The following is a 19,288-nucleotide window of genomic DNA, read 5'->3' as shown; positions in this document are numbered from 1 at the left end:
TACGGAGAAATGAAAAGTACGTAGTGATTTGCTTTATATCCATACACAATTACAACAGGACTGCATTCCTCATTCCTGTAATCCTGCACGACGTCCGCCAACCTCATAACATGTTTGCCAACGCTATCATCACTACGCCAATCACTAGATAAACTTACAGTGATTGTAGGAACGTCGATAGTACAGTTCTGGGATTCTCCGTCGGATTGGACTACATAATACGACAAAACCAACCCCATCCAAATAAAAATGAAAGGACTTCAAGTTTTCTTTGGTCATTAAATCAGTGACCACAATGTATATTCGCTGCGATGAATTAAGTTTCGAAAGTGTCCCCCTTATTCTTGTTTTGACGGTCTGCTCGATTCGGCTCTCGTTTTTGTGTCCGTCAACATCGTAGTAAATATACTTGACCAAGGACGCCTCGTGTTTGGGCTAAAATCGTGTAGAACTTAAAAAAAACCGAGGACAAATCCGTCACTCCTAAAATGTCGAATGGTGTTTTACATTCGTTTTCCCTGGGAATGAAACAAAAAACAAACCTGTTTTTATTTCTGTACGACACAATCGTCTGAATGGCCTGGGTCACCTCGAATCGTTTGTACTGAGAGACAGTTGGATAACATTTCCAAACCTGGAATAACCCAGGAATATACATTGCAGTAGTCCGAGACATCCTTCACCACCAGTAAGTGACCTATCTTATGTTCGTGACACATCTCGGCCATTTCTTCATTGCTCTGCACGATTATACACTCAGCCAACTTTATTGGAGACAGCAAGAATAGCACTGACTGATCTCTGCCAGAAACGTGACAAAATTGAACAAATCATTTTATCAACATGTTCCCTGGCTGATCCCAATTGGTAAGTCACGAGCACATCTCCAACCGACGGGGAAGGCCAATTGAGTGCATTACTCTACAACAATTCGTTTTATTTCAAACATTCTGTATTCGATGGGAATGCACAATGTCGGCAACTCGATCAAGAATAAACCCAAAGCCCACAGCATATTGAACTGGCAAAAAACTAGTTTCGTCGTCCTCCTTTTGTCTGTAAAACTCAATCTATTCATAATTTGCTTAAACTAGACCATTCGGTCATATCTCCCTCCAAATGAACACGCTTCTTCAAGGGGAATAATATGCTGGGGATTTTTCCTGACTGTTCCTTTCTGTTGAGATTTGACAGATGGACACTGCCAGGGAACTCGTCGTACATACAACTCAAACATCATCCCCGAATACATATCCAGATTGAAACACACAGTCATGCTCACATAAAACTGATTTATAAAAAAATTATACTTTCGTTTTAAAGCCCATAAAATCAGCAAGACGGAGAATCTCCCGCAAATTATCAAACCCTTGGACAGCATCCTCCAGCCCCTAAGAATCAGCAAGCACTCCCTGACATGGCCGGGCTTTAATAAATTGTCAAAATATGTTTTGGCCTCGTCCAAATCTGCAAATTCCAACGATAGGAGTTTTTTCAATTGATTTTTTTGTTCCTCGGTGAATGAATAAATTAAAAGGCGTTTGGGATTGAGTGAGAAACAACTGGGCTCGTCAACTTGTTCTGGCTTTCCCAACCAAAAAATAGACGACGAATGCTCTTCACTGGGAATGTTGAAGTGGTTCAAAATTCCTGTCAAAATATCCGCGTGGTTTATTTTAAAATAAGGATAGTCAATTTTTTCAGAACAGCCTCCAAGACCACAGGAATTGACAATCTGCTGATTCATGACAAGTAATTCAGCATCATAAAACGGGCTTGGTAAATCGGAAACAATGTCAAAAGCACATTCCGTCATTTGTTTCGGATGGAAAGAGGAGTCACGGCTTCTCTTCTTTATCGTGTCATCCTTGGCCACGGGGAAGTAGACTGTGTCAACACACGAACGTCGCATAAATGTTATTCGCTGTTGAACGACATAGCGAGCAAATGGCACACGTAGATTGGAAGGTAGAGCGACAACTGTGCTTTCTCTGTCCAAGAATTTTACATAACTCCCAAATCCGGGAAATTCTGCCTCGCAGACCGGCATGATTAAAGGAGTCCGGAGCTCCAAGCCACTGTGAGTTGTGAACACTTGTTTTATTCGTTTAAGAATGAAAGATCGCAGTTCTGAATCAAAATGATGCCCGAGAGAACTCTAAATTGAGAATTTACAAACAAACAGTTAAATTATCAACAGAATGGTAGAATGATCCCAAACCTTCCAACGACAGTCTTTGTTCTTGTTCAAAGAGGACATTCTTAAGTTGTGCCGACGTATTGTCGTGCAAGGCAATAGCCACTTTGATCATTTCCAATGCTTGTGGCTCAGACACCAAAGGAGGGGCAATCAGTCCAGAAGACAGAAGATTCCCAGCGGAAGGTCTCATAAAAGGATCATGATCGAGCAGTGAGCTTATTATCTTGTGCTGCCAATGACCCGTTATAGCCAAACCTGCTTATCGTCCTCAGATGAACCAAAGTCTGCTGGAAATTCGACTTGAGGCAATCTGAGTTTTGTAAAAATGTTTATTTTTTCGCATTTTGTGGTCATGGGCAAGTACGACATTTCGAAAAGAATCAGTCCGAGACTGTACATGTCCACTTTCTGGCCAAATTAGTCAAAATGTGCTACGTTAGTATATTTTGAGGTGCTCAGAATTTCAGGAGCAATGTACAAAGCAGTTCCCACAGCTCCAGAAGGCTTTGCTTTCTCAGAATACTCCAACGGCGTGTCTTGGTCTATTTGCTCAACCTGGAATAGACTAGGAATGAGCCTACATTTGTCTTTTCGACGTCTCCGCGGATTGCCAGTCCAAAATCGCCAATTTTGACTCTCATTTGATTGTCCAGAAAAATGTTGTCGGGTTTGAGATCTCTGTGGATTATTCTCTGCGAATAAGACTTGAAAGTACATATTTGTGCATGTATTCCAATCCGTTCAGAATAGACCGAAACAATTGCCACACAATCTCCATGTTCTTGTATAAATGAGACTTGATCAAGTGTTTGAGAGTACTATTGGCACAACACTCCATCTAAACAAATATAACTCAAAAATTGCCTGAATGAACAAAAACGGGCATTTGTCATCCCCCGGTTCTTGCCGTGGGACACATGTGGTGTCACTGCCCGAAGCTTCTTCATCAATGTCCGTAGTACACCACCCATCACCTTCATTCCGAGTCCCCTCAAAACGAATAGAAAGGTTGTCTTCTTCTTCAATCTTCTGTACAGTTTCTGTTGTAGAGCCGTAGAGTGACTGAACGTCTTCTTCAGTAGAGATGGTGTCTCCAGCGGTCGATTCCTTATTTCGATCTTCGGGATATTCAAACCCCACAATGGGGACAGGGTTGACCCACGAATTAAAATATCTTTTTGTTTGACCAATACAAATTACCTGACAATGTTCTCGTGGTTCAACTTTGACAACAATTGTACTTCACGGAGGATTCTTTTTTGCACCTGCCGACTCTTGCTGCCCAAATTAACCCACTTTATGGCGTATATGTGCCCGTCCAACTTTTTTCTGGCCTTAACTATCAAACATAGAATAGCTACTTTAATGACCTGCCCAAAGCCCCCCTTCCCCAGCAATTCATGATCTTTAAACTCGCTCATCACCCGACTACTCGTGGGCAAGTCTTCAATGCTGATCAATGCATCCTGGGAGTTTGTATCTTCTGTATCAATAGATTAATCTTACCATTTTCCTCTTCATCTTTGCCGTTTTGTATATTGAAACTACACAAGAACGGATGTCTCCCCAACTGGTCTATATTCCATCTTTCTTCTTTCCTCGAAGGGAGGAACCTTAACTAGCAATGACTAAAAAACCTCATCAAAAAATCTCTGAGCATAATCGGCAAATGTTCTGGAATGTTAGTTATTTCGTCAGAATCAATCTCAAAAGTGTTCCCCGTAGCCAGACAAAACAACACAACCCCCTAAAATGACTTGGGCGGACAAACAAGTCGGAAAATATCATTCGATTGCATTGACGAAATTGGGGCTTCATCTTGAACGTCACCACCTTTGATCATTCTAATCAAAGACTCCATTCTCGTCTCAAAATAGAAATCGCCCAACACGAAATATGAATTCGTGGAGAGATACACACTCGTCAACTAAAAATAAAACACAAAACTGACTCGAATATGGCCATGGGCAAGATTCTTTCCATGTAGAAATGTCACTGCCGAAAGGATATCGAGTCCACACTGTCGAATAAATTCAAAGTTCGCGCTCGTTTGGTTTGCTACCAAAAACTGCTTGAGATTAATTCCGTTGACGTAAGACCGAAGAATCTCAAAAATATCAATTTTAAAAGACCTGGAAATTAATAGTCTCCAGGTCTGACGTCTCAGAATAGAGGAAATTCGCAAAATTAATCAGATTTCTATTGGAAATGCTCTTCATTCTCTTTGCCTCCAAAGCATACTGTTTTATTCGCTAAACACTTATTGTAAGGCAAACAACCTCTCTAACGACTGTCCCCAGAGGAGTCCCAATTCTCGGGGTGACGAATGACCAGTCCGTCACAATGAAGAGTCTCCGAGTGGATTTCTCTTCCATCAAAAAACGGTAGTTAACCCCACGGTTGTTATGGCCTAACAAATTAGGTCAAAAGTATACCAAAGCATGGACCTAGGAAATGTTTTCTTTTTCGGAATTTGAATCTTCTCTCTTCTGATCTGTAATCTGGAGAACTTGGTTGGGTTGGTGTGGGATAATCCAAAGAAGCCAGTCGGCATCGGTCGCAAACCATATACTCCGCAGGGTGGAATTTCGACATAGGAGTCGACGGGGACTGAGGTTCTTTCTTCTCCTGAATGATCGACTCACACTCACTGGGTTCCTCTCTCGTATGGGAAGTGGCGTGACTGGAACACTAATTTATGATCATACATTTAAAATACCTCAATTTTGACCACACTGTTAAGATCGAGTGAATTCATAAAATCTTGAACTAGTTTGACTGATTCAAATATTAAATTTCCCGCCTCTTTTTCTTCAAAAAAGAAATCCAACATTGTGTGTATTTCGGTGACAGTTTCATCAGTAATACCCACGACTTCCGTGATCTCGAAAATTGGTACCCTGTGGTTTGATATTACGTAATAACTTTAAGTAACAAAACAAAAATATTGAGTAATAAAATAATACGTAATTGGATATGTTTGGCTATAGTGGTATGTGAGGACGATTGATGGGACAATTTCCTCGCAAGTAAAAGTGTCTTGTTTGGATTTAATCGTCAGTTTAATTGCCTATAAAAATGTGAATAAAAGTAGAGAACTTTCATATTACATTCTTCGTCCCCAAATTCTTCTAGAGCGTATATATAAGATAGAAGATCGATCTCTTCCTTGGCAGGAGAGATGGGTGAATCGTCCATTTATCTTAATTATAAATAAATTTGCGGGATAACAAACAATAAGGGAATTGAAATTTATTTTGATTACTATTTAAAATTCATTCCACATGATTAATTTAAATAAATAATTTCATTATTATTAAATATATTTATGGCGTATATCCAGTCGTATATTTCAAAAATTTAAGAGTTCAGGGCTGTTAAGAAAAAAAACCATCTATCTGAGTAATTTATTAAATTTATCCGTCATTTGATTTTCTAGCATTTCTCGTTAAATTGATTAGGAGAATAAATAATATTTTCAGCACAAAAATTGTATTCTACGATAATATTTTTTAATGAAACAAATTGCAGGAATTCAGTGAATGTGGCAATTTGTGTTTTTATGTTCTGTCAGCTCAATAAATTCCAGCTTTTCTGAAAAATTAATTTTCGTATATCCAAAATTTTCTTTTAAGTAATAAAAATTTTTTAACCTTAAGGTAACTTAGTAAAGTTCTACGAGTTTATTTTTTGTTAAATACAAACTAAGTAATTAAAAAAACAGCCCGACTGACGAAATAGAGTAGGTGTCAAACCTGAATATGGTTCAGAAGAGGCAGCAAGTATTTCAGCTCAAGCTGGTCAGCACGGGTGAAACAATGGTAAACAATAACATTTTAAATTTTATAAATCTTAATTTTATTAGTTAAAAAATAAAATTTATATTTTAATAAATTTTATTAACACGAATAATAATGGTTGTTGTCCTTATGGTTGAAAGTTAGGAACCTTCATTAAACGTCATTAAAGCGTTTTTAATTTTGGACTTGAATTCAAATGAACGAATATTGAGTAAAGTATTCATTATTATTACCATTTTTCACCTTAATAGTACTACACCTCATTATTTGCTACTGATAAAGAACAACGACGGTTTGAGCAAGATATAGTCAAGAATCACGAGCTATCCGGCCGTATATTCATTATCTTCTTATTAATAGCGGAAATAATGATTCAAGACAACTATTTCGTCGTCTTCAGGCCTTCAAACGACCTTCTCTTTGCTGTTGTGTCTGACATTAACGAAAATGCTGTTTGTTGCTATTTGAGTGATTAAAGCTGTTGGTTTCGGGTGTTTTGGATACTTTCTTTTCGGCTCTGCTCTCCGTGCTTTGCAATGACGTGAGGAAGGAGACCCTTCTGAGCAAAATAGCACAAGTTCTTTTACTTTTGGATGGACTTCTTTTCAATGGAATTATATTGGAGTTTGATAGTGAAATCCTTCTAAACAATTCTAATATGTCAGGCACCAAATCTTCTGAGTTTAACCTTCAAAAGGTTTAATTTATTATTTATTTCAGTTGAAACAAGAATTTAAATATTTCATGATGAAATGACTTTATTAACATTTTAAATTAATCAGTTGTTATACTTTTCTAAACATTAGAAATCTTTACGTGTATTTTTTAAATTTAACTCATTTATGGATTTTAAGTTTTTTTAATTATAGAAATTCAATGGACTAAGTGGAGTAATTAGTATGAAAGATATTGATATTTAAAGTAATACTAGTACAGATATGTTTATATCAATAAGTATTTGTTAAGATGTGTTATTGTTTAATACGAGTTATATCGGGAAGGGACTAGTCCCGCCACAGCAGTCCGATGACATGTGTTTTGTTTCTACAATAAAATAAACAAAAACTTTCATTTGAGAATCAAATTGTGCATAGAAATTCTTTTTTAAAGGAAAACTTTGAGAATTGACTTGCCCCATAACCACATATCTTTGATGTCCCCCAGCCGACTTTTGATCAAACATTGAGTTGATGTCCTTTGATTATATATTTTCAAATGTGGACTTGATGTAATAGTTCAAAAGCCATGTCTCCATCTTTTGGATATGAAAAAGTCGAGCAGATTTGGACTTTTATTTCCTGGGCATCCTGACAGTTTTTTATGGATCTAAAAATCTTATAAAGTAACAACCCTCGGATATATTGGAGAGCTGTAAGTTTGTCCTTATCGCAAATGAAGACGTCGATCAGTTTTTTGGCATCGCTCAGATACATTGATTCCAATCTCTATAAAATGAGAGTTTTCTGATAAAAATTCTTAAATTTTTCACAAGATTTAAAGCTCGAATCTTGGTCGAGTTGAGGTGGACGTTGGTCAAAATAAACAGGCATTCTGGGACAGTCAAACTTAGATTATTTCGGCACAAAACTCGGAGTTTATCCTCGTCATATTCGAGCTATAATGCAAAATTGTAAACTGACATTAATCAACTCGGATTTTAAAGTTTCAAATGTTTGTGAATTGCAGTTCATTGCTGGTTAACGTAGAATCGTGTTATTAAAAATACGTTTATTACGTTTCAATAAAAAACTATTGATTTCTTACTTCACAATAGCACCTCTTTGTCCCTTAATCTGTGATGACGAAACAATTACCAATATTATTTTAAACTTATTTTTTCAATGAAAATCAAACTTTTGTTCATCCTCTAAAAATTGCAATTTTGAGATTTTTTAAATCTCAGTCACAATGAGCTTGTTTAGTTAATATTTTAAATGAGAAACAAGACGTATTTATGAATAGAAATGAGTTTAGGGGGGTTAGGAATTCAGATTCGGACAAATTCAGATTCATCACAGATTACAATGTAAATTATTTAATTTTTCTAAAAAATGGGTTTTAAATTAGTTTAATATTTTTATATTATTTTAATATCTACCCAGATGTAAACAATAAATTCTAATAAGTGATGAAATTTTAGTTGAGAATCTTGTACTCTGTAATGGTCAAGGACAACTACGTCAAAGTATTCGCCATGTTCAATTCAATGCTAATAATTGTCTAATTCACACGACTATATTTAACTTAGATCATGGCTGGCTTTTTTTTCAAAATTGCAAATTCTCAGATTAAATTAGTGCACCTCGACTGGGCTAAATTATTCAAACCCTCGTTAATCACTCCATATGCGGTGGCATCTGCAATAATGGGACTTATTATGCTCCTTTGTGGCCTATTTGGCCTGATAACAGCACTCATCAGCACTCGTGACATTCAGAAGTGCTTTCTTTTCGTCCTACTTATTTCAACTGTCCTTTTGTGCATATACGTCCTGGTCTTGATCTTCCACCAACAATCAGTTATAATTTTAATATTCACTAACAGGCCGTCCAGACTGTGTCCACCCTCATCAAAAAGGCAATCAAAACGGAGGCCTTAAATGTGGACCGCGTACAGAGAGAGGTATTTCAAGGTCGGAAAGTTTAGCTGAAATGCTGTGGAGCCGATGGAGTGGTAGACTATGTCGTCTCTGGAATTGAAATTCCTGGCAGTTGTTGTCCTCAGCCGTCAGACGGTAAGAACTGTACGGAAAATGAGTCATATATCGTAAATTCTGTTCGGAATTGGTGTTTAGGGATGTGTTCCTATGATCGAAATGAAATATCACTGCTTTATTCCCAATTGGCCTTTCCTGGGGAGTTTGGCGATTATAATTCACGTTATTGTATTGTGATTATTTTCAAGGTTTTTGGATTAATTGCAAGTTGTCTGCTCCTTAAATATGTGAAGTATGTTCTCATGTTTACTTGATTTATTTGAATATTTCAATTTTGAATTTTTGTTAATAATTAATTGAACCACGCAAATAAATACCGCAATGTGATAATAAACTTCAATTTATTCACACATGCAACTTTGAAAGATAAGACCTACGACATTGAATACATAAAATTAAAAAACTAACAGTAATTTAATTAATTGTAGAGTTATTAGTTAGTTAGTTATGTTACCCCGGTTTCACTAACACGTAGGAAGCCGGCTGCGATCAGGTAGCGAGACGCGAAGATCGGACGCTCCCAGAGATCCCGAATCCCAATAGGCGGAGACAAGTGAGGCGGTCCAGGACAGGGGAAGAGGTCTTCGGGGGTGAAGGAACGGTATGTTTCGAAAATCAGTGGATGATGTCCCGAGCGAATCTGAGCAAGCTGGACATGGAAATATCTGCCGAGTGATTGCTCTGAGGAGTGGACCGGCGGGGGGGGGAGAGTTGAGAAGTTTGTTGTTTTTGAGCATCCTGATAGCACGAGTGGAGATGTAGTCATGGATTAGTTTATTCGCAGTTTTCCCATTATTGGTTGAGAGTATTTTTGATAGACATCTACATTGATCGGCCAGAGTAGAAATGATGTGTCTTTTGTTTTCTGGAATAGAGATATTGTGACTTGGATGAGAAGAGTCTTGTATTTCCTGTAGGAATTGGAGTCCTCTCATCGTCAAATGGTCATCGACCGGAAGGATACAAGATTCCCAATGAAGATGATCGATGGGAGTGGATGCAAGGCAGCCAGTTATTGTGCGTAGGCCTGAGTTTTGGATTCTTTGGAGTTTTTGGAGGTTTGAATAAGACAAGTTTCATGACCATGCCGGACTAGCATAGTTCATTGATGTTCTGACAAATTGTTTGTAAACCAAAGTGAGGCATTCTTTGGCTTGGCCGTAAGTTTGTCCAGATAAGGCACGTAGTGCATTCAGTTTTCGTTTGGCTTTGGTGGAAATGAGCTCCACGTGTTGCGTGAAAGATAGGCATTGATCGAATACGACTCCAAGGATTTTCGGGTTTTTTATGACAGGAATTATTTCACCGGCCACATAGAGGACTGGGTTTAGGTTGAATTGTCTTTTATCAAATGTAAAAACAGTGATGGACGATTTGGACGCAGAAGGAGTCATATGGTTAGATCCTAGCCATTTGGTCAGAGAGTCTAGATGAGTTTGGAGTGAGTTTGTTGCAGCTTCGATGGAATTGTTTCTTGAAGCAATCACTATGTCGTCAGCGTACGAGAGGAGTAGTGTTTCCGAATTAGTAGGCATATCACTGAGGTGTAGATTGAAGAGGGCTGGAGAGAGACAGGAGCCCTGAGGGACCCCATTAGGTAAGTAGCGAAACAGAGAGTTTTTTGACCCGAATTTTGTCTGAGCCAGTCTACCAGATAAGAAGCTACACAACCAGATTTTCAGATGATGGGGAATAGGAGAAGAGTGAATTTTTGAGCTCAGGACATGTCGTGAAGTCCGGTCAAAAGCCTTACTGATATCAATTGAGGCCAGGATTGTTCGATGGGGAGGGGAGTAGTTATTAAATCCGTCTGCAATGAATCTTGTTAGATAAGATAGGTGTGTAGTTGTTGAGTGCTGCGGACGGAAGCCATGTTGGACTTTGATAGAGTGAGGGAAGGGTAGATTGATTTCAGGACAAATTTTTCGAGGATTTTTGATAGGACAGAGATGAGTGAGATTGGCCTGAACGAAGCGGGGTCGCAGGGGTCTTTGTTGGGCTTCAGAATTGGAATGATAATAGATTTTTTCCAGACCATGGGTATTAGACCTGAGTTTAGCGAAGTTTTGAAGATATCTGTCAGAGCATTTAACCCATTTTGGCCAAGGTTTTTCAAATGGTATATGGAAAGACCATCCGGTCCACAGGCGTGAGAATTCTTAGCGTTCTCGATAAGTTGACTTATTTCAGAAGTTGATATTGTGATTTCTGGAGAGGGGAAGTTTTTGTTAAGTTTGAGTTTTCGGCATCGGTTATCTTTGTCCATCCCCATGTGACTGATTTTCGCATAGTGAATCATGATAGTGTTTGCCTGTTCTCTGAACGATTGCTGACAAAAAAATTTGTAAAGCTAACTGGAATAAAATTTTACCGATACAGAAAATCAAATACAATATTATATTCCCAATTCTTTGCATTGAGAGTCAACTCAGGTCTCCCAAGGACGATGTTTCTGGGGCTACAAGCAATAGGGATTTTCTTTCATATGGGATTTCTAAGTATTGAATTTAAATTCAAAACTACTCGCTACATTTACATCAGAAAAACTATTTCTTATGAAATATGAACTCTCGAAAAAAATAGAGCTAAAGTCCGTTAATTTTTAGAAAATGTTTTTTTAGCTGGTCAAAGTCAATCTCCACAGAATCAACGCTACCAGGAACATCTGAAGACATATTCTGTGGGACACACTGCAATCTCCTGTAAAGAGTATCAAAAGATTTTGTTTGTGGCATCAACATCAACAAACCGTAGAGACATTTCAGAAGAGGTCCATTTCTACAAGACTCGACCAATTTAAGCCTAAGGTCTATACGAATTACAATCTACACACTCCTTACATGCAAACACAGGCAATTCAATTAATTGGACAAGTTTGTCGACGTCTAAAAGAAACTCCAAATCGATTTCCATGAAAGCACTAAATGACAATCAGCAGACAAACATGGACTCCACAAGGAATAAAGCGTGTTGGTAATTCCTCGTAAGAAAGCAGAGCGAGACCAATGAGACTGGATTGTGAACCCATGTCCTATAAAGGGTCACAAATAGCGAATAGGCACACTAGTAAATGGCTTAACAAATCAACCTGATCATTAAATACCCTCAGACATGACCGCATTGAAGAGAAAGTAAAACTCGTCATCATGACAAGGTTAAGGACTCTGACAGATCTTGCAATAAACGCGACATTTTCCTCATATAAGAGGACGGTTGCAAGAGCAGTGTAAACTTTTGAAGGATCGATTCGTTTGGCCAATTCACTATATGTAATATATTATCTGTACATCACAACAGAAGCAACTTCGTCTTGGGAGTTCCTCCATTTAAACCATTCCACAGATCGAAATATAAAAATGTTGAATAAAGGAGAAAAGGCATGATTGGAAGAGAGTTCTACCCACCATTTCTGAGACTCGTAGTTTGAAGACTCTGGAAATTGCTGAACTTCCTCAATAGCAACTATTGAATGGATCAAATCAAAGGCCAAAGCAATCGAAAAAGAATCCTTTCAACAAAAAATGATTATTTTACAATTTCCACCGCGTCTTCTGAGGGAACAATGTTCTCAAAAATGACAAAAATGGCAGTAAAGAGTGACTCGTGTCTGTAAATAATCTTAAAATCAATCCAAGCGTGCGACCTTATTAGGAATGTGTTTAATAAACATAATCAGAGTCTTGAGAGTGGCTGCTTTGATGTGGACATTCCCAGTCCCCAGCGACCTGATCATTGTCGTGATAATAGAATCGTCTGAACTAAAAAACTAAATAAACAGGTCAACTCAACAAAGTCGCCACGAGTAGAGACAAGCAGAACAAGCAATTCCAAGCATTTTCCTGCACATTCAATCACAGCTAAATACATCAATTCATAACATTACAGTCGTCATTGGAGTCGGGAATGATGCAAGAAATGAGAGCCTCAAATATCTGAGAGGACATTCCAATCATTTTTTCATTTCCAGAAAGTTGTAGAAACGAGTAGAGCCAGTTGATTCCGACCTCCTTTATTCGCCGCCCTGAAATGTGATTGTTATTGAATACTTTGATCAGTAACGCTTCTAATGATGATTTGAGCACATATTTCAATGTCGATCGATGGGTTCCTCGCTTCAACAGAGGCGAGCAAATTCGACAAAAGTCGAGTCGTTCTTAAAAAACGAACCATAAATTTTTTACTGCAGAATAATTTCCGTTTCCTTTACTTCTAGCAATACAAAAATCCCGTCGAGAATATCCGACAAATAGTCCACCAAATACAAATCCGCCACTTCATTAAAAACATTAAGCTACAAAGTCAAAAACCCACGAAAACCCACGAAACAAGAAAAAGACACGTAGAAGGATTCACCGGATACATGTAGCCCTTCATATTTGGTAAAAACTTATCCATTCCAGTACATCCATTAGCCATGACAATGTCCTAGAATAGAGGTAATGAAGTCACTTTGATCAGTCTGTCCAAAACAACGAAAGCATTGATCACGGAGTTGTCGGGATCGTTTGAAATCTGTATAAACAAAGCATCCACCAACCTTGTAAAGACTCAAGAAAATTATGTCAAAATATGGCATTGTCGCCTGCTGAGCAAAATTAGCAAGATTGGTGAGAGTCTCGCAGGCGTAAAGTCGTACGCGGCTATCATCAAAGTTAATGCAAGGGATTATCAAAGGAAGTAAAAGGTCTAAGAACTCTGTGGATCTCTACAAATATAACCAACAGGAAATACCTTATTCAGGGCAATTACGGTAGCGGATAAACCAACTAGTCCCCCAACACGAAGATTTGCGATTCTTGAGTCTATCAGCTCTAACAAACTATTTATTATCTCTTTTACTGGCCCGTCATGGCCGGGTGAAATTTTATGTATAACACTAGAATGGATATGGGTGGGTTTACAGTTCTATTTCCTTTGCTCCTTTTAATTTGTCGTGAGACTTTTCGCTTTTAAGTAGCTTTAATGCATTATTGATAAAAAAATCTTCAAACATTACTGCGGAATTAAATAAAAAATCATAACATGCTGACGTTATTTATATGAATACTTTATTGAATTAATTATAAATTCATAATAAATATAATTTAAATAAATAGTTTTAAACCGGTAGATTAAAGGTGTGACTTGCTAACTTTTTGTTTATTTCTTCAATTCATACAGCTTTGTTGTTGGTTATCTACATTTCCCAATTTCTCAGAAACTTTTTTGATATAAATAAAATAAACTGAAAGTTAATTTCAAGTAATTAATTATTCAGAATGTTTAATCAAGGAAAAAAGCAATTATCTTCAATTATGGAAATTGAAGAGGACGACGAGCAAGAAAACCAAGGAAACAATTCCATAAACCAAACTGAATTTGATCCCTTGGTCGTATCTCTCATTGAAGAGAGGGACCTCCACATTGAAACCATAAATCAGTTAAAAGAAACCAATTCGTCTCTCCTTTCTAAAATCAATCGAAAAAATAGCGAAATCGAACAACTTGAATTGCAATTAAAAACACTCAGTTTTGGAACACAAGAAGTATATTGCACTCAACTTTTTAAATACATACAAACACGGGTCGATAATGCTGTTTTTACACGGGAAATTCAACTACTTTCCGCGGAATTGTATAATATGCGAGTTGTTATGAACCATATTGAATCTGCCCTTTATTGTAGCCGCACTTCAGACAAGTTGAATCAGTTGAGAGAGGCCGTTGAGGCAGTTCAGTCCCTCTTTCGCCCTCAAGAGGATCCTGAATTTTGTGTATTTTGTGATCTTGCATTTTAGTCCATTTCTGAAGAGTGTTTAAAGACTCGGGTGGCAGTTTTGGAGAATGAAGTAGAGTTGTTGAACGAGGAAGCGTTTAGACTGAGAGAGGAACTCTTCAATGCCCCTGATGTTGCTCAAGTTGGGCAGACGGATTGTGGAAAAGTGGAAGAACTTGAAAGGAAACTGCAAAATTCCCAGAAAATTGAAGCTCTTTTGCAAAATCGGTGCTGTGATTTATCAAAAACGATTGTCGGGCTCAGACAGACTCGATCTGTGTCCTCAGGACTTAACAATCCAGGCACTGACAAGCAAGTCTGTTCTTCCTCGAGCAGCGGAGAGGATCCCGTGCCCGTATATCAGTCAGAAGAGGTTGAAAGTGACGAAAAAACCAAAAAGTGAAATTTTTATTTTGAGATAGACGGAAAAAATCATCTCTGAAAGGCTTCAAGAAGGCGATGCAGTCTAAACTGAATATAATCATGCAGAGGAAAATGAAATTGGCAAAGTCTGAAACCAATTTAGCGACAAATGAGAGTGTCACCACGTTAAAAAAGGAATTTGGACATATTTTAAAACGAAAGTTTGACTTTTGATTTATTTTAGCCTCAAACTTGTCAAAGAAAACATTTTGAACAAAAAAGCATTGGAAACGTGGAGTGCAGATCTTGTTTATGTATGGCTGCAAGTATTTGTTGGAGTTTGATGTAGAACTGGGTTGGGTTTCCCACTTCAATCATCAGTTCTTTCGTTGGGAAGGTGGATGGGCAAGTTTTATGTGAGCTGTCCGATTCAAAGTTGCAAAAATCCTTCCAAATGAACAATTCTTTCCACCGATTGAAAATTTTAAATGCCGTAACTGAGTTGAGGGCTTACATTGCATTTTCCTCTTCCGGGGGTGCTCCTTCGGTTTATTATTCTGGTTATTACTTAAAGGAGTCGATTGAGGGACTCTTCAACCATCAGTGGGTCTGTGACGTGTGGCTTAATTACATCGGACTCTCTCAATATATGCATATTTTCCGCCATAATTTGATTGATGGAAGACTGTTGGGCGTCCTTAGAGAGAATATTGCCCTCTTCCAGCCATTATCAGTCCATACTGACCTTCACCGGTTGTTCAGTTAAACTGTTTAGACACAGTCGGTCCATTTTTTGTTCCATTATTCTTTTGGAGAAATTTTCCTTCTCTCGGATGCGATTAGATGAGGAATTTTCTAAATCATTTCGTGACTCTCCGACGGAGTGCTGGTCGGCGGATTCTGTGGCTTCTTGGCTGAGTTCTGAAGGATTTCAGAAACATGTTCCGTTTCTTAGCCAGAATGGAATAAATGGTGCACTGCTGACATATGACGAGTCGTTTGATTTCGACAGTTTCAGAAAAATTCTCCAAATCGACGTCAGATCGGTTTATTTAAACATTTATGTTTAAGAGACTAGTGAATCGGCTTCGAGTTTTATTCGAGATGGCACGAGAAAAATAATGTGTAGTTATTAATTTTGTAAATATTGAGTACTTATTTACTTTCAAGCTTTTTTATGATTTTTACGGGAATTATTGTATTATTTGTTAATATAATGAGGTACTAAGGGAGGTTTCTTGTCATTTTTTATTAAAGGCCAGTGAGAGTGGATACTATCTTTATGTTTATCACAACCCGAAAATGAAGCCGAGTCGAGGGTAAAACCATGACAGCTGAAATCAATGTCAATCATTGTCAAAGAATAAAATAATCAATTATTTTACAGAAAATATATAATACAGCACTTCCGCGAAGACAGAGGGACATACACACAGTTTTCAAGGTCATGAGAGAACAAGAAAGTTAATTATTTGCGTTGAAATTGCCATTCCATCTTATCCTCTGCTGCTAATTAAATACTAAATAATTAATTCTCCAATTGAGAAAATGTATGATTTGTTCAAAATTTATTGCCCGTTTCTTTTTATTGTATTGGGACTGATTAAACGATAAGAAGCTCGACGACCCATCTGGAGATCCGTTTCATCCGGAGTCCGTATGTGATAAAATGTCCATGACGTCGCTACTTGTCAATCCAGATGGGAGCTTCCAGCACAGGCAGCTTTAGGATTCGAACCCCCGATCATTAGTAAACATTAACTAATTATTGTTAATTATCTTTATACAGCGTTTAAAATGCATTTTCTTCATTATTCCCTTACTATCCTTAACGTTCACAACATTGTTGGACAATTTTACAACAATAGTGACAGCATCTCCGTAGGTTTTGTCAAATCTTTCCAGACGTAGTTAAGGATTAGTCACATAGTGCTTCTGAATACAAATCTTTTAAGTAATTATAAATTGAATACACTATCCTCTTTTGTTATATTCATATTTCAATCAATTTACTCCCATCTTTTAATTCATCCTTTTATAATAAGGAGAATTCAAGTCTACTCAAGGAAAATTTAATTTATAATCATCTTTTATAAAATTATAAAGCTCTACTAGATGTTTTGGGGCTGTTTTTGCAGTCTGACTCTGTTGATTCCCCAATATTATTCACTTTCAGGTTTTCCTCATTTTCTGTCTCTGTTAGAGTTTTTTTCTTAATGGTGTTGTAGCCCGGAATTCTTCAATATCTCTGAAATGGACTAAAACCAAAAAAAATAAAAGCACAAATTTACCTCTGGATAAGGGGCGTTTGATTGTATAAAACACAGCCCTTCGAGTGTTCTTTATCTACTTTTTTTGTCACCTAAGCCATCATTTTTGATAGATCATCTGATTGAATCTTTCAAAAATTTATTGTCTCTGTGGATTGTGGGGTCGTCCGTAAATTTGAATCATTTTGTACTCTTGACAAAGTTTTTTAATATTGTCATTTTTGAACTCTGTGCCATTTTCTAATTACAAGCATTTACAAAGCCTATCATCCTTAAAAATTTTTTCTAATTCGTTGAGTATTTTTCTTCCACTAGTGTTCAGTTGGTTCCTGGTGAATGCATATTTTAAATGTCTACTACAGACAATAACAAAAAATGATCATTTTGGTTCTCAAATCTACAATAACTAATAAACTTTAAACTTTTTAAGATAATCAACTTAACCTTTCATTAGGTGAATCAGAGACAATATGGCTCGAATCGTCATACTGTTTCAGTGGCACAGTAAATTTTCACATATTGCACTCACTTACGACTTGACAAATGATGTTTCGCTTGAATACAAAAACGATGGTTTTTTGTGGATTTTGTTGGGAAATGATTTTTATTTTTTTTGTGTTTGTTAAAACTGTAGAAAGCTTGTGGAATCGATTAGTATTTCGCAAATATAGCTTTCCGTCAATATGGATAAAAATTACAGTTTTTTTTTAGTCGTAACTTTCTAACTTTCGCAATATTCACGTCTTGCCTTTCAAAGATGGATTTAGTAATTTGTAAGCTGAATCATTTTTAACAAACATCATGATATGTCAACGTAATTATTTTAACGTGGATTATTATTTTATGGGAACTTATGACGGCTATCAGTGTTATAAAACGTTTCATAATTCCACCATCGGCTCTGTTTCACTCTCGGCTCGCGACAAAGTTGATAGCGGAATTTCAGTTGCTTTACATTTAATTCATTGTGAATAATAATTTCCATTCTAAAGAATTTGTTGATCCATAGTTAATGAAGAGTGGCAATTCATTTAAAAATCCCATTTGTTTCATGTAGTATAGTCCATATAATCGAACAGCTCTGATAAAAATCAAACCATTCAAAGGATTTTTTGTTTCAAAACATTGAAAGTTCATATAATTTGCATAGTATCAATCTCATGTTCTAAGAGCACAGTTGTTTGCATGATTTTAAAATTTTATTTCAATTATTTTCTATTTGATACAAACATTCAAAATCAAATATTAAGAAAACCTATTATTTGGATCTGAGGCAACTTTGCTTTTGATTGTGACGCTGAATTATTCTAATAGTACAATATTCACTACATAGTTAGGATTGCGACAGAAAAGCTATCTGTCACTAATAACTAAAAAAGTGTGTTATTCAGCGAATAAAAAAATCGTGAACCGAAAAATGATATTTTTTGATATATGCCAATTTAATTAATTAGAGTAATTGAGTGGTTTCTGTGGTCTCGACGATGCCAGATTTATCACAAGTTTGAATTGATTTTGAAATTATATAAACAATCAATACTATTATTAATATTTAAAATAAAAAAATTTTACTTGGGGAAAACGTTACACTGAATGCTATCCATGATTCCTTACTAATATGCACAAGTACGATGAAAGTAAAAAAATTAGAAAAAATGGAAAGAAAAGGCATCATTGGGGTCTAAAAAAATATAATTTACCATACCATAAAAACTGCATGATCTATTAACGTGGGCATCCTCCAAAGCGTGATAAGACATGCGAAAAATATGATGACAACTAAAATTAGTACATAAACATAAATCTTGTCTCCAAAATTTCCAATTTTTATAAAAATGGAAATAAAAAATGAGCAAAACGCTGTAAAATAGAAAAAATTACTGTTAACTTATAACTCCAATGAGTACTCTAGATTTGATTTTTTTTGATTTTGTTAGTAGTATTCCTTCCTGGTTAGGGTGCCTCCAAAATCTTCCAATCAAACAATATTTATCGGAATATCTTAAATTAAATTATAATAAAACCGGATATTAATCACAGTCAAATTAATTATTATAGAAGGTATCAATATCGAAATAACACTCAGTTCAATTGCAATTTTGGTCGAAAGAAACATTGAAAGAATACCTAAATATTAATTAATTCATATCGCCTATTATAAATCCATATATTAGACAACATCGG

The sequence above is a fragment of the Octopus sinensis genome, unplaced genomic scaffold (assembly GCF_006345805.1).
Source record: "Octopus sinensis unplaced genomic scaffold, ASM634580v1 Contig02586, whole genome shotgun sequence".
Classification (NCBI taxonomy): Eukaryota; Metazoa; Mollusca; class Cephalopoda; order Octopoda; family Octopodidae; genus Octopus; species Octopus sinensis.
The sequence above is the reverse complement of the archived record's forward strand: the minus strand, read 5'-3'. Positions refer to the sequence as shown.